Source organism: Colletes latitarsis, unplaced genomic scaffold (assembly GCF_051014445.1).
Source record: "Colletes latitarsis isolate SP2378_abdomen unplaced genomic scaffold, iyColLati1 scaffold0013, whole genome shotgun sequence".
NCBI classification, from domain to species: domain Eukaryota; kingdom Metazoa; phylum Arthropoda; class Insecta; order Hymenoptera; family Colletidae; genus Colletes; species Colletes latitarsis.
The window spans coordinates 4,146,778-4,164,920 of NW_027488368.1; positions in this window are offsets into that span (position 1 = coordinate 4,146,778).

The following is an 18,143-nucleotide window of genomic DNA, read 5'->3' on the forward strand; positions in this document are numbered from 1 at the left end:
AATATTTTTGAGGATAACGCATGTTAGGTCTAGGTTAGGCCTGGGATTTTCACCCATCAGACTCATACTTTCGCACACTTCACATACTTGTTGAACGGATCCTGGGTTTTTTCTGGTTTGGATCACGTAGTAATGTGGTACCACACTGAAACATTCTATTAAACCTGGTTTCGATCAATATTTTAGAGGATAACGCAAGTTAGGTCTGGGATAGGTCTAGGATTTGCCCTCATCAGGCTCTTACTATCGCATATTTCTCATACTTCATGGCTAGATCCTGGGCTATTTCTGGATTGGATCACGTAGTGAAGTGGTACCACACTGAAACATTCAATGAAACCTGTTTTGGATAAATATTTTAGAGGATAACGCATCTTAGGTCTGGGTTAGGTCTAAGATTTGACCTCATCAGGCTCGCAGTTTCGCGTTTTTCACCTACGTGTTAAACAGATCCTGGGTTTTTTCTGGTTTGGATCACGTAGTAATGTGGTTCCACACTGAAACAGTCGATTAAACCTGGTTTCGATCAATATTTTAGAGGATAACGCAAGTTAGGTCTGGGATAGGTCTGGGATTTGCCCTCATCAGGCTCATACTTTCGCGTTTTTCACATACTAGTTGAACAGATCCTGGGTTTTTTCTGGTTTGGATCCCGTAGTAGTGTGGTACCACACTGAAACAGTCCATTAAACCTGGTTTCGATCAATATTTTAGAGGATAACGCAGGCTAGGTCTGGGATAGGTCTGGGATTAGCCCTCAACAGACTCATACTTTCGCACACTTCACATACTCGTTGACAAGATCCTGGGTTTTTTTCTGGATTGGATCACGTAGTAATGTGGTTCCACACTGAAACAGTCGATTAAACCTGGTTTCGATCAATATTTTAGAGGATAACGCAAGTTAGGTCTGGGATAGGTCTGGGATTTGCCCTCATCAGGCTCATACTTTCGCGTTTTTCACATACTAGTTGAACAGATCCTGGGTTTTTTCTGGTTTGGATCCCGTAGTAGTGTGGTACCACACTGAGACAGTCCATTAAACCTGGTTTCGCTCAATATTTTAGAGGATAACGCATGTTAGGTCTAGGTCAGGCCTGGTTTTTTCACTCATCAGACTCATACTTTCGCATTCTTCACATACTTGTTGAACGGATCCTGGGTTTTTTCTGGTTTGGATCACGTAGTAATGTGGGTCCACACTGAAACAATCAATTAAACCTGGTCTTGATAAATATTTTAGAGGATATCGCATGTTAGGTCTGGGATAGGTCTGGGATTTGCCCTCATCAGGCATATTTCATCATACTTTCGCACACTTCACATACTCGTTGAACAGATCCTGCGTTATTTTCTGGTTTGGATCACATAGTTATGTGGTACCACACTGAAACATTCCATTAAACCTGGTTTGGATCAATATTTTAGAGGATAACACATGTTAGGTCTTGGTTAGGTCTGGGATTTGCCCTCATCTGACTCATACTTTCGCACACTTCACATACTCTTTGAACAGATCCTGGGTTATTTTCTGGTTTGGATCACATAGTAATGTGGTACCACACTGAAACAGTCGATTAAACCAGGGTTCGATCAATATTTTAGAGGAAAACGCATGTTAGGTCTGGGTTAGGTCTAGGATTTGCCCTCGTCAGGCTCATAATTTCGCATATTTCTCATACTTCATGGCTAGATCCTGGGCTATTTCTGGATTGGATCACGTAGTAATGTGGTACCACACTGAAACTGTCAATTAAACCTGGTCTTGATAAGTATTTTAGAGGATAACGCATGTTAGGTCTGGGATAGGTCTGGGATTTGCCCTCATCAGGCTCATACTTTCGCAAGTTTTAACATGCATGCTGACCTGATCGAGGGTTTTTTCTGCTTTGGATCACGTAGTAAAGTGGTACCACACTAAAACTGTCAATTAAACCTGGTTTCGATCAATATTTTAGAGGATAACGCAAGTTAGGTCTGGGATAGGTCTGGGATTTGCCCTCATCAGGCTCATACTTTCGCGTTTTTCACATACTAGTTGAACAGATCCTGGGTTTTTTCTGGTTTGGATCCCGTAGTAGTGTGGTACCACACTGAAACAGTCCATTAAACCTGGTTTCGATCAATATTTTAGAGGATAACGCAGGCTAGGTCTGGGATAGGTCTGGGATTAGCCCTCAACAGACTCATACTTTCGCACACTTCACATACTCGTTGACAAGATCCTGGGTTTTTTTCTGGATTGGATCACGTAGTAATGTGGTTCCACACTGAAACAGTCGATTAAACCTGGTTTCGATCAATATTTTAGAGGATAACGCAAGTTAGGTCTGGGATAGGTCTGGGATTTGCCCTCATCAGGCTCATACTTTCGCGTTTTTCACATACTAGTTGAACAGATCCTGGGTTTTTTCTGGTTTGGATCCCGTAGTAGTGTGGTACCACACTGAGACAGTCCATTAAACCTGGTTTCGCTCAATATTTTAGAGGATAACGCATGTTAGGTCTAGGTCAGGCCTGGTTTTTTCACTCATCAGACTCATACTTTCGCATTCTTCACATACTTGTTGAACGGATCCTGGGTTTTTTCTGGTTTGGATCACGTAGTAATGTGGGTCCACACTGAAACAATCAATTAAACCTGGTCTTGATAAATATTTTAGAGGATATCGCATGTTAGGTCTGGGATAGGTCTGGGATTTGCCCTCATCAGGCATATTTCATCATACTTTCGCACACTTCACATACTCGTTGAACAGATCCTGCGTTATTTTCTGGTTTGGATCACATAGTTATGTGGTACCACACTGAAACATTCCATTAAACCTGGTTTGGATCAATATTTTAGAGGATAACACATGTTAGGTCTTGGTTAGGTCTGGGATTTGCCCTCATCTGACTCATACTTTCGCACACTTCACATACTCTTTGAACAGATCCTGGGTTATTTTCTGGTTTGGATCACATAGTAATGTGGTACCACACTGAAACAGTCGATTAAACCAGGGTTCGATCAATATTTTAGAGGAAAACGCATGTTAGGTCTGGGTTAGGTCTAGGATTTGCCCTCGTCAGGCTCATAATTTCGCATATTTCTCATACTTCATGGCTAGATCCTGGGCTATTTCTGGATTGGATCACGTAGTAATGTGGTACCACACTGAAACTGTCAATTAAACCTGGTCTTGATAAGTATTTTAGAGGATAACGCATGTTAGGTCTGGGATAGGTCTGGGATTTGCCCTCATCAGGCTCATACTTTCGCAAGTTTTAACATGCATGCTGACCTGATCGAGGGTTTTTTCTGCTTTGGATCACGTAGTAAAGTGGTACCACACTAAAACTGTCAATTAAACCTGGTTTCGATCAATATTTTAGAGGATATCGCAAGTTAGGTCTGGGATAGGTCTGGGATTTGCCCTCATCAGACTCATACTTTCGCACACTTCACATACTCGTTGATCAGATCCAGGGTTTTTTTCTGGTTTGGTTCACGTAGTAATGTGGTACCACACTGAAACATTCAATTAAACCTGGTCTTGATAAATATTTTAGAGGATAACGCATGTTAGGTCTGGGTTAGGTCTAGGATTTGCCCTCATCAGGCTCATACTTTCGCATATTTCTCATACTTCATGGCTGGATCCTGGGCTATTTTTGGATTGTATCACGTAGTAATGTGGTACCACGCTGAAACATTCAATTAAACCTGGTCTTGATAAATATTTTAGAGGATAACGTATGTTAGGTCTGGGTTACGTTTAGGATTTGCCCTCATCAGGCTAATACTTTCGCGTTTTTCACATACTTGTTGAATTGATCCTGGGTTTTTTCTGGTTTGGATCGCGTAGTAATGTGGTTCCACACTGAAGCAGTCGATTAAACCAGGTTTCGATCAATATTTTTGAGGATAACGCATGTTAGGTCTAGGTTAGGCCTGGGATTTTCACCCATCAGACTCATACTTTCGCATTCTTCACATACTTGTTGAACGGATCCTGCGTTTTTTCAGGTTTGGATCACGTAGTAATGTGGGACCACATTGAAACAGTCAATTAAACCTGGTTTCGACCAATATTTTAGAGCATAATTCATTTTAGGTCTAGGTTAGGTCTGGGATTTGCTCTCATCAGGCTCATTCTTTCGCATATTTCTCATACTTGATGGCTAGAACCTGGGCTTTTTCTGGATTGCATCACGTAGTAATGAAGTACAACACTGAAACAGTCAATTAAACCTGGTTTCCATCAATACTTTAGAGGACAACGCAAGTTAGGTCTAGGTTAGGCCTGGGATTTTCACCCATCAGACTCGTACTTTCGCATTCTTCACATACTTGTTGAACGGATCCTGGGTTTTTTCTGGTTTGGATCACGTAGTTGTGTGGCACCACACAGAAACAGTCCATTAAACCTGTTTCGGATGAATATTTTAGAGGATAACGCATCTTAGGTCTGGGTTAGGTCTAAGATTTGCCCTCATCAGGTTCGCAGTTTCGCGTTTTTCACCTACTTGTTAAACAGATCCCGGGTTTTTTCTGGTTTGGATCACGTAGTAATGTGGTTCCACACTGAAACAGTCGATTAAACCTGGTTTCGATCAATATTTTAGAGGATAACGCAAGTTAGGTCTGGGATAGGTCTGGGATTTGCCCTCATCAGGCTCATACTTTCGCGTTTTTCACATACTAGTTGAACAGATCCTGGGTTTTTTCTGGTTTGGATCCCGTAGTAGTGTGGTACCACACTGAAACAGTCCATTAAACCTGGTTTCGATCAATATTTTAGAGAATAACGCAAGCTAGGTCTGGGATAGGTCTGGGATTAGCCCTCAACAGACTCATACTTTCGCACACTTCACATACTCGTTGACAAGATCCTGGGTTTTTTTCTGGTTTGGATCACGTAGTAATGTGGTTCCACACTGAAACAGTCGATTTAACCTGGTGTCGATCAATATTTTAGAGGATAACGCAAGTTAGGTCTGGGATAGGTCTGGGATTTGCCCTCATCAGGCTCATACTTTCGCGTTTTTCACATACTAGTTGAACAGATCCTGGGTTTTTTCTGGTTTGGATCCCGTAGTAGTGTGGTACCACACTGAAACAGTCCATTAAACCTGGTTTCGCTCAATATTTTAGAGGATAACGCATGTTAGGTCTAGGTCAGGCCTGGTTTTTTCACTCATCAGACTCATACTTTCGCATTCTTCACATACTTGTTGAACGGATCCTGGGTTTTTTCTGGTTTGGATCACGTAGTAATGTGGGTCCACACTGAAACAATCAATTAAACCTGGTTTGGATCAATATTTTAAAGGATAACACATGTTAGGTCTAGGTTAGGTCTGGGATTTGCCCTCATCTGACTCATACTTTCGCACACTTCACATACTCTTTGAACAGATCCTGGGTTATTTTCTGGTTTGGATCACATAGTAATGTGGTACCACACTGAAACAGTCGATTAAACCAGGTTTCGATCAATATTTTAGAGGAAAACGCATGTTAGGTCTGGGTTAGGTCTAGGATTTGCCCTCGTCAGGCTCATAATTTCGCATATTTCTCATACTTCATGGCTAGATCCTGGGCTATTTCTGGATTGGATCACGTAGTAATGTGGTACCACACTGAAACTGTCAATTAAACCTGGCTTCGATCAATATTTTAGAGGATAACGCAAGTTAGGTCTGGGATAGGTCTGGGATTTGCCCTCATCAGGCTCATACTTTCGCGTTTTTCACATACTTGTTGAACAGATCCTGGGTTTTTTCTGGTTTGGATCACGTAGTTGTGTGGCACCACACAGAGACAGTCCATTAAACCTGGTTGCGATCAATATTTTAGAGGATAACGCATGTTAGGTCTGGGTTACGTCTAGGATTTGCCCTCATCAGGCTCATACTTTCGCATATTTCTCATACTTCATGGCTAGATCCTGGGCTATTTTTGGATTGTATCACGTAGTAATGTGGTACCACGCTGAAACATTCAATTAAACCTGGTCTTGATAAATATTTTAGAGGATAACGTATGTTAGGTCTGGGTTACGTTTAGGATTTGCCCTCATCAGGCTAATACTTTCGCGTTTTTCACATACTTGTTGAATTGATCCTGGGTTTTTTCTGGTTTGGAACGCGTAGTAATGTGGTTCCACACTGAAGCAGTCGATTAAACCAGGTTTCGATCAATATTTTTGAGGATAACGCATGTTAGGTCTAGGTTAGGCCTGGGATTTTCACTCATCAGACTCATACTTTCGCATTCTTCACATACTTGTTGAACGGATCCTGCGTTTTTTCTGGTTTGGATCACGTAGTAATGTGGGACCACATTGAAACAGTCAATTAAACCTAGTTTCGACCAATATTTTAGAGCATAATTCATGTTAGGTCTAGGTTAGGTCTGGGATTTGCTCTCATCAGGCTCATTCTTTCGCATATTTCTCATACTTGATGGCTAGATCCTGGGCTTTTTCTGGATTGCATCACGTAGTAATGAAGTACAACACTGAAACAGTCAATTAAACCTGGTTTCCATGAATACTTTAGAGGACAACGCAAGTTAGGTCTGGGATAGGTCTGGGATTTGCCCTCATCAGGCTCATAGTTTCGCGTTTTTCACATACTTGTTGAACAGATCCTGGGTTTTTTCTGGTTTGTATCCCGTAGTAGTGTTGTACCATACTGAAACAGTCCATTAAACCTGGTTTCGCTCAATATTTTAGAGGATAACGCATGTTAGGTCTAGGGCAGGCCTGGGATTTTCACTCATCGCACTCATACTTTCGCATTCTTCACATACTTGTTGAACGGATCCTGGGTTTTTTCTGGTTTGGATCACGTAGTAATGTGGTACCACACTAAAACTGTCAATTAAACCTGGTCTTGATAAATATATTAGAGGATAACGCATGTTAGGTCTGGGATAGGTCTGGGATTTGCCCTCATGAGACTCATACTTTCGCACACTTCACATACTCGTTGAACAGATCCTGGGTTATTTTCTGGTTTGGATCACATAGTAATGTGGTACCACACTGAAACAGTCGATTAAACCTGGTTTCGCTCAATATTTTCGAGGATAACGCATGTTAGGTCTAGGTCAGGCCTGGGATTTTCACTCATCGGACTCATACTTTCGCATTCTTCACATACTTCTTGAACGGATCCTGGGTTTTTTCTGGTTTGGATCACGTAGTAATGTGGTACCACACTGAAACATTCAATTAAACCAGGTTTCGATCAATATTTTTGAGGATAACGCATGTCAGGTCTAGGTTAGGCCTGGGATTTTCACTCATCAGACTCATACTTTCGCATTCTTCACATACTTGTTGAACGGATCCTGGGTTTTTTCTGGTTTGGATCACGTAGTAATGTGGGACCACACTGAAACAGTCAATTAAACCTGGTTTCGACCAATATTTTAGAGAATAATTCATGTTAGGTCTAGGTTAGGTCTGGGATTTGCTCTCATCAGGCTCATTCTTTCGCATATTTCTCATACTTGATGGCTAGATCCTGGGCTTTTTCTGGATTGCATCACGTAGTAATGAGGTACAACACTGAAACAGTCAATTAAACCTGGTTTCGCTCAATATTTTAGAGGATAACGCATGTTAGGTCTAGGTCAGGCCTGGTTTTTTCACTCATCAGACTCATACTTTCGCATTCTTCACATACTTCTTGAACGGATCCTGTGTTTTTTCTGGTTTGGATCACGTAGTAATATGGGTCCACACTGATACAATCAACTAAACCTGGTCTTGATAAATATTTTAGAGGATAACGCATGTTAGGTCTGGGATAGGTCTGGGATTTGCCCTCATCAGACGCATACTTTCGCACACTTCACATACTCGTTGAACAGATCCTGGGTTATTGTCTGGTTTGGATCACATAGTAATGTGGTACCACACTGAAGCAGTCGATTAAACCAGGTTTCGATCAATATTTTTGAGGGTAACGCATGTTAAGTCTAGATTACGCATGGGATTTTCACTCATCAGACTCATACTTTCGCATTCTTCACATACTTGTTGAACGGATCCTGGGCTATTTCTGGATTGGATCACGTAGTAAGGTGGTACCACACTGAAACATTCAATGAAACCTGGTCTGGATAAATATTTTAGAGGATAACGCATCTTAGGTCTGGGTTAGGTCTAAGATTTGCCCTCATCAGGCTCACAGTTTCGCGTTTTTCACATACTTGTTGAACAGATCCTGGGTTTTTTCTGGTTTGGATCACGAAGTAGTGTGGTACCACACTGAAATAGTCCATTAAACTTGGTTTCGCTCAATATTTTAGAGGATAACGCATGTTAGGTCTAGGTTAGGTCTGAGATTTGCTCTCATCAGGCTCATTCATTCGCATATTTCTCATACTTGATGGCTAGATCCTGGGCTTTTTCTGGATTGCATCACGTAGTAATGTAGTACCACACTGAAACAGTCAATGAAACCTGGTTTCCATCAATATTTCAGAGGAGAACGCAAGTTAGGTCTTGGTAAGGCCAGAGATTTTCACTGATCAGACTCATACATTCGCATTCTTCACATACTTGTTGAACGGATCCTGGGTTTTTTCTGGTTTGGATCACGTAGTAATATGGTACCACACTGAAACATTCTATTAAACCTGGTCTTGATAAATATTTTAGAGGATAACGCATGTTAGGTCTGGGTTACGTCTAGGATTTGCCCTCAACAGGCTCATACTTTCGCATATTTCTCATACTTCATGGCTAGATCCTAGGCTGTTTCTGCATTGTATCACGTAGTAATGTGGTACCACGCTGAAACAGTCAATTAAACCTGGTTTCGATCAATATTTTAGAGGATAACGCAAGTTAGGTCTGGGATAGGTCTAGGATTTGCCCTCATCAGGCTCTTACTATCGCATATTTCTCATACTTCATGGCTAGATCCTGGGTTTTTCCTGGTTTGGATCACGTAGTAATGTGGTACCACACTGAAACAGTCGATTAAACCTGGTTTCGATCAATATTTTAGAGGATAACGCAAGTTAAGTCTGGGATTGGTCTGGGATTTGACCTCATCAGACTCATACTTGCGCATTCTTCACATACTTGTAGAACGGATCCTGGGTTTTTTCTGGTTTGGATCACGTAGTAATGTGGGGCCACACTGAAACAGTCAATTAAACCTGGTCTCGATAAATATTTTAGAGGATAACGCATGTTAGGTCTGGGTCAGGTCTAGAATTTGCGCTCATCATGCTCATACTTTCGCATCTTTCTCATACATCATGGCTAGATCCTGGGCTATTTCTGGATTGTATCACGTAGTAATGTGGTACCACGCTGAAACAGTCGATTAAACCTGGTTCCGATCAATATTTTAGAGGACAACGCAAGTTAGGTCTGGGATAGGTCTGGGATTTGCCCTCATCAGGCTCATTCTTTCGCATATTTCTCATACTTGATGGCTAGATCCTGGGCTTTTTCTGGATTGCATCACGTAGTAATGAAGTACAACACTGAAACAGTCAATTAAACCTGGTTTCCATGAATACTTTAGAGGACAACGCAAGTTAGGTCTGGGATAGGTCTGGGATTTGCCCTCATCAGGCTCATACTTTCGCGTTTTTCACATACTTGTTGAACAGATCCTGGGTTTTTTCTGGTTTGTATCCCGTAGTAGTGTTGTACCATACTGAAACAATCCATTAAACCTGGTTTCGCTCAATATTTTAGAGGATAACGCATGTTAGGTCTAGGGCAGGCCTGGGATTTTCACTCATCGCACTCATACTTTCGCATTCTTCACATACTTGTTGAACGGATCCTGGGTTTTTTCTGGTTTGGATCACGTAGTAATGTGGTACCACACTAAAACTGTCAATTAAACCTGGTCTTGATAAATATATTAGAGGATAACGCATGTTAGGTCTGGGATAGGTCTGGGATTTGCCCTCATGAGACTCATACTTTCGCACACTTCACATACTCGTTGAACAGATCCTGGGTTATTTTCTGGTTTGGATCACATAGTAATGTGGTACCACACTGAAACAGTCGATTAAACCTGGTTTCGCTCAATATTTTCGAGGATAACGCATGTTAGGTCTAGGTCAGGCCTGGGATTTTCACTCATCGGACTCATACTTTCGTATTCTTCACATACTTCTTGAACGGATCCTGGGTTTTTTCTGGTTTGGATCACGTAGTAATGTGGTACCACACTGAAACATTCAATTAAACCAGGTTTCGATCAATATCTTTGAGGATAACGCATGTTAGGTCTAGGTTAGGCCTGGGATTTTCACTCATCAGACTCATACTTTCGCATTCTTCACATACTTGTTGAACGGATCCTGGGTTTTTTCTGGTTTGGATCACGTAGTAATGTGGGACCACACTGAAACAGTCAATTAAACCTGGTTTCGACCAATATTTTAGAGAATAATTCATGTTAGGTCTAGGTTAGGTCTGGGATTTGCTCTCATCAGGCTCATTCTTTCGCATATTTCTCATACTTGATGGCTAGATCCTGGGCTTTTTCTGGATTGCATCACGTAGTAATGAAGTACAACACTGAAACAGTCAATTAAACCTGGTTTCGCTCAATATTTTAGAGGATAACGCATGTTAGGTCTAGGTCAGGCCTGGTTTTTTCACTCATCAGACTCATACTTTCGCATTCTTCACATACTTCTTGAACGGATCCTGTGTTTTTTCTGGTTTGGATCACGTAGTAATATGGGTCCACACTGATACAATCAACTAAACCTGGTCTTGATAAATATTTTAGAGGATAACGCATGTTAGGTCTGGGATAGGTCTGGGATTTGCCCTCATCAGACGCATACTTTCGCACACTTCACATACTCGTTGAACTGATCCTGGGTTATTGTCTGGTTTGGATCACATAGTAATGTGGTACCACACTGAAACAGTCGATTAAACCAGGTTTCGATCAATATTTTTGAGGGTAACGCATGTTAAGTCTAGGTTACGCATGGGATTTTCACTCATCAGACTCATACTTTCGCATTCTTCACATACTTGTTGAACGGATCCTGGGCTATTTCTGGATTGGATCACGTAGTAAGGTGGTACCACACTGAAACATTCAATGAAACCTGGTCTGGATAAATATTTTAGAGGATAACGCATCTTAGGTCTGGGTTAGGTCTAAGATTTGCCCTCATCAGGCTCACAGTTTCGCGTTTTTCACATACTTGTTGAACAGATCCTGGGTTTTTTCTGGTTTGGATCACGAAGTAGTGTGGTACCACACTGAAATAGTCCATTAAACTTGGTTTCGCTCAATATTTTAGAGGATAACGCATGTTAGGTCTAGGTTAGGTCTGGGATTTGCTCTCATCAGGCTCATTCATTCGCATATTTCTCATACTTGATGGCTAGATCCTGGGCTTTTTCTGGATTGCATCACGTAGTAATGTAGTACCACACTGAAACAGTCAATGAAACCTGGTTTCCATCAATATTTCAGAGGAGAACGCAAGTTAGGTCTTGGTAAGGCCAGAGATTTTCACTGATCAGACTCATACATTCGCATTCTTCACATACTTGTTGAACGGATCCTGGGTTTTTTCTGGTTTGGATCACGTAGTAATGTGGTACCACACTGAAACATTCTATTAAACCTGGTCTTGATAAATATTTTAGAGGATAACGCATGTTAGGTCTGGGTTACGTCTAGGATTTGCCCTCATCAGGCTCATACTTTCGCATATTTCTCATACTTCATGGCTAGATCCTAGGCTGTTTCTGCATTGTATCACGTAGTAATGTGGTACCACGCTGAAACAGTCAATTAAACCTGGTTTCGATCAATATTTTAGAGGATAACGCAAGTTAGGTCTGGGATAGGACTAGGATTTGCCCTCATCAGGCTCTTACTATCGCATATTTCTCATACTTCATGGCTAGATCCTGGGTTTTTTCTGGTTTGGATCACGTAGTAATGTGGTACCACACTGAAACAGTCGATTAAACCTGGTTTGGATCAATATTTTAGAGGATAACGCAAGTTAAGTCTGGGATTGGTCTGGGATTTGACCTCATCAGACTCATACTTGCGCATTCTTCACATACTTGTAGAACAGATCCTGGGTTTTTTCTGGTTTGGATCACGTAGTAATGTGGGGCCACACTGAAACAGTCAATTAAACCTGGTCTTGATAAATATATTAGAGGATAACGCATGTTAGGTCTGGGATAGGTCTGGGATTTGCCCTCATGAGACTCATACTTTCGCACACTTCACATACTCGTTGAACAGATCCTGGGTTATTTTCTGGTTTGGATCACATAGTAATGTGGTACCACACTGAAACAGTCGATTAAACCTGGTTTCGATCAATATTTTAGAGAATAATTCATGTTAGGTCTAGGTTAGGTCTGGCATTTGCTCTCATCAGGCTCGTTCTTTCGCATATTTCTCATACTTGATGGCTAGATCCTGGGCTTTTTCTGGATTGCATCACGTAGTAATGAAGTACAACACTGAAACAGTCAATTAAACCTGGTTTCCATCAATATCTTAGAGGACAACGCAAGTTAGGTCTGGGATAGGTCTGGGATTTGCCCTCATCAGGCTCATACTTTCGCGTTTTTCACATACTTGTTGAACAGATCCTGGGTTTTCTCTGGTTTGGATCACGTAGTAGTGTGGTACCACACTGAAGCAGTCCATTAAACCTGGTTTGGATCAATATTTTAGAGGATAACGCATGTTAGGTCTAGGTTAGGTCTGGGATTTTCACTCTTCAGACTCATACTTTCGCATTCTTCACATACATGTTGAACGGGTCCTGGGTTTTTTTCTGGTTTGGATCACGTAGTAATGTGGTACCACACTGAAACAGTCGATTAAACCTGGTTTTGATCAATATTTTAGAGGATAACGCATAGTTAGGTTTGGGATAGGTCTGGGATTTGACCTCATCAGACTCATACTTCGCACACTTCACATACTCGTTGAACAGATCCTGGGTTATTTTCTGGTTTGGATCACATAGTAATGTGGTACCACACTGAAACAGTCGATTAAACCTGGTTTCGATCAATATTTTAGAGAATAATTCATGTTAGGTCTAGGTTAGGTCTGGGATTTGCTCTCATCAGGCTCATTCTTTCGCATATTTCTCATACTTGATGGCTAGATCCTGGGCTGTTTCTGGATTGTATGACGTAGTAATGTGGTACCACGCTGAAACAGCGAATTAAACCTGGTTTCGATCAATATTTTAGAGAATAATTCATGTTAGGTCTAGGTTAGGTCTGGCATTTGCTCTCATCAGGCTCGTTCTTTCGCATATTTCTCATACTTGATGGCTAGATCCTGGGCTTTTTCTGGATTGCATCACGTAGTAATGAAGTACAACACTGAAACAGTCAATTAAACCTGGTTTCCATCAATATCTTAGAGGACAACGCAAGTTAGGTCTGGGATAGGTCTGGGATTTGCCCTCATCAGGCTCATACTTTCGCGTTTTTCACATACTTGTTGAACAGATCCTGGGTTTTCTCTGGTTTGGATCACGTAGTAGTGTGGTACCACACTGAAGCAGTCCATTAAACCTGGTTTGGATCAATATTTTAGAGGATAACGCATGTTAGGTCTAGGTTAGGTCTGGGATTTTCACTCTTCAGACTCATACTTTCGCATTCTTCACATACTTGTTGAACGGGTCCTGGGTTTTTTCTGGTTTGGATCACGTAGTAATGTGGTACCACACTGAAACAGTCGATTAAACCTGGTTTTGATCAATATTTTAGAGGATAACGCATAGTTAGGTTTGGGATAGGTCTGGGATTTGACCTCATCAGACTCATACTTCGCACACTTCACATACTCGTTGAACAGATCCTGGGTTATTTTCTGGTTTGGATCACATAGTAATGTGGTACCACACTGAAACAGTCGATTAAACCTGGTTTCGATCAATATTTTAGAGAATAATTCATGTTAGGTCTAGGTTAGGTCTGGGATTTGCTCTCATCAGGCTCATTCTTTCGCATATTTCTCATACTTGATGGCTAGATCCTGGGCTGTTTCTGGATTGTATGACGTAGTAATGTGGTACCACGCTGAAACAGCGAATTAAACCTGGTTTCGATCAATATTTTAGAGGATAACGCAAGTTAGGTCTAGGTTAGGCCAGGGATTTGCCCTCATCAGGGTCGTACTTTCGCAGTTTTAACATACATGTTGGCCTGATCGAGGGTTTTTTCTGGTTTGGATCACGTAGTAAAGTGGTACCACACTGAAACATTCAATTAAACCTGGTCTTGATAAATATTTTAGAGGATAACGCATGTTAGGTCTAGGTTAGGTCTGGGATTTGCTCTCATCAGGCTCATTCTTTCGCATATTTCTCATACTTGATGGCTATATCCTGGGCTTTTTCTGGATTGCATCACGTGGTAATGAAGTACAACACTGAAACAGTCAATTAAACCTGGTTTCCATCAATATCTTAGAGGACAACGCAAGTTAGGTCTGGCATAAGTCTGGGATTCGCCCTCATCGGGCTCATACTTTCGCGTTTTTCACATATTTGTTGACCAGATCCTGGGTTTTTTCTGGTTTGTATCACGTAGTAGTGTGGTACCACACTGAAACAGTCCATTAAACCTGGTTTGGATCAATATCTTAGAGGATAACGCATGTTATGTCTAGGTTAGCCCTGGGATTTTCACTCATCAGACTCGTACTTTCGCATTCTTCTCATACTTGTTGAACTGATCCTGGGTTTTTTCTGGTTTGGATCACGTAGTAATGTGGTACCACACTAAAACAGTCGATTAAACCTGGTTTCGATCAATATTTTAGAGGATAACGCAAGTTAAGTCTGGGATTGGTCTGGGATTTGACCTCATCAGACTCATACTTTCGCACACTTCACATACTCGTTGAACAGATCCTGGGTTACTTTCTGGTTTCGATCACATAGTAATGTGGTACCACACTGAAACAGTCGATTAAACCAGGTTTCGATCAATATTTTTGAGGATAACGCATGTTAGGTCTAGGTTAGGTCTGGGATTTTCACTCTTCAGACTCATACTTTCGCATTCTTCACATACTTGTTGAACGGGTCCTGGGTTTTTTCTGGTTTGGATCACGTAGTAATGTGGTACCACACTGAAACAGTCGATTAAACCTGGTTTCGATCAATATTTTAGAGGATAACGCAAGTTAAGTCTGGGATTGGTCTGGGATTTGACCTCATCAGGCTCATACTTTCGCGTTTTTCACATACTTGTTGAACAGATCCTGGGTTTTTTCTGGTTTGGATCCCGTAGTAGTGTGGTACCACACTGAAACAGTCCATCAAACCTGGTTTCGCTCAATATTTTAGAGGATAACGCATGTTAGGTCAAGGTTAGGTCTAAGATTTGCCCTCATCAGGCTCACAGTTTCGAGTTTTTCACATACCTGTTAAACAGATCCTGGGTTTTTTCTGGTTTGCATCACGAAGTAGTGTGGTACCACACTGAAACAGTCCATTAAACCTGGTTTCGCTCAATATTTTAGAGGATAACGCATGTTAGGTCTAGGTTAGGTCTGGGATTTGCTCTCATTAGGCTCATTCTTTCGCATATTTCTCATACTTGATGGCTAGATCATGGGCTTTTTCTGGATTGCATCACGTAGTAATGTAGTACCACACTGAAACAGTCAATGAAACCTGGTTTCCATCAATATTTTAGAGGACAACGCAAGTTAGGTCTAGGTAAGGCCTGAGATTTTCGCTGATCAGACTCATAATTTCGCCTTCTTCACATACTTGTTGAACGGAACCTGGGTTTTTTCTGGTTTGGAACACGTAGTAATGTGGTACCACACTGAAACATTCAATTAAACCTGGTCTTGATAAATATTTTAGAGAATAACGCATGTTAGGTCTGGGTTAGGTCTAGGATTTGCCCTCATCAGGCTCATACTTTCGCATATTTCTCATACTTCATGGCTAGATCCTGGGCTATTTCTGGATTGGATCACGTAGTAAAGTGGTACCACACTGAAACATTCAATGAAACCTGGTCTGGATAAAAATTTTAGAGGATAACGCATGTTAGGTCAAGGTTAGGTCTAAGATTTGCCCTCATCAGGCACATTCTTTCGCAGATTTCTCATACTTGATGGCTAGATCCTGGGCTGTTTCTGGTTTGTATCACGCAGTAGTGTGGTACCACACTGAAACAGTCCATTAAACCTGGTTTGGATGAATATTTTAGAGGATAACGCATGTAAGGTCTAGGTTAGCCCTGGGATTTTCACTCATCAGACTCATACTTTCGCATTCTTCTCATACTTGATGGCCAGATCCTGGGCTTTTTCTGGATTGCATCACGTAGTAATGAAGTACAACACTGAAACAGTCAATTAAACCTGGTTTCCATCAATATCTTAGAGGACAACGCAAGTTAGGTCTGGGATTGGTCTGGGATTTGCCCTCATCAGGCTCATACTTTCGCGTTTTTCACATACTTGTTGAACAGATCCTGGGTTTTTTCTTGTTTGGATCACGTAGTAGTGTGGTACCACACTGAAACAGTCCATTAAACCTGGTTTGAATCAATATTTTAGAGGATAACGCATGTTAGGTCTAGGTTAGGTCTGGGATTTTCGCTCATGAGACTCATACTTTCGCATTCTTCGCATACTTGTTGAACGGATCCTGGGTTTTTTCTGGTTTGGTTCAGGTAGTAATGTGGTACCACACTGAAACATTCATTTAAACCTGGTCTTGATAAATATTTTAGAGGATAACGCATGTTAGGTTTGGGTTAGGTCTAGGATTTGCCCTCAGCAGGCTCATACTTTCGCATATTTCTCATACTTCATGGCTAGATCCTGGGCTGTTTCTGGTTTGTATCACGTAGTAATGTGGTACCACGCTGAAACAGTCAATTAAACCTGGTTTCGATCAATATTTTAGAGGATAACGCAAGTTAGGTCTGGCATAGGTCTGGGATTCTCCCTCATCAGGCTCATACTTTCGCGTTTTTCACATACTTGTTGAACAGATCCTGGGTTTTTTCTGGTTTGTATCACGTAGTAGTGTGGTACCACACTGAAACAGTCCATTAAACCTGGTTTGGATCAATTGTTTAGAGGATAACGCATGTTAGGTCTAGGTTAGCCATGGGATTTTCACTCATCAGGCTCATACTTTCGCATTCTTCTCATACTTGTTGAACTGATCCTGGGTTTTTTCTGGTTTGGATCACGTAGTAATGTGGTACCACACTGAAACAGTCGATTAAACCTGGTTTCGATCAATATCTTAGAGGATAACGCAAGTTAAGTCTGGGATTGGTCTGGGATTTGACCTCATCAGACTCATACTTTCGCACACTTCACATACTCGTTGAACAGTTCCTGGGTTATTTTCTGGTTTGGATCACATAGTAATGTGGTACCACACTGAAACAGTCGATTAAACCAGGTCTTGATAAATATTTTAGAGGATAACGCATGTTAGGTTTGGGTTAGGTCTAGGATTTGCCCTCAGCAGGCTCATACTTTCGCATATTTCTCATACTTCATGGCTAGATCCTGGGCTGTTTCTGGTTTGTATCACGTAGTAATGTGGTACCACGCTGAAACAGTCCATCAAACCTGGTTTCGCTCAATATTTTAGAGGATAACGCATGTTAGGTCAAGGTTAGCCCTGGGATTTTCACTCATCAGACTCACAGTTTCGAGTTTTTCACATAGTTGTTGAACAGATCCTGGGTTTTTTCTGGTTTGTATCACGCAGTAGTGTGGTACCACACTGAAACAGTCCATTAAACCTGGTTTGGATGAATATTTTAGAGGATAACGCATGTAAGGTCTAGGTTAGCCCTGGGATTTTCACTCATCAGACTCATACTTTCGCATTCTTCTCATACTTGATGGCCAGATCCTGGGCTTTTTCTGGTTTGGATCACGTAGTAATGTGGTACCACACTGAAACAGTCGATTAAACCTGGTTTCCATCAATATTTTAGAGGATAACGCAAGTTAAGTCTGGGATTGGTCTGGGATTTGACCTCATCAGACTCATACTTTCGCACACTTCACATACTCGTTGAACAGTTCCTGGGTTATTTTCTGGTTTGGATCACATAGTAATGTGGTACCACACTGAAACA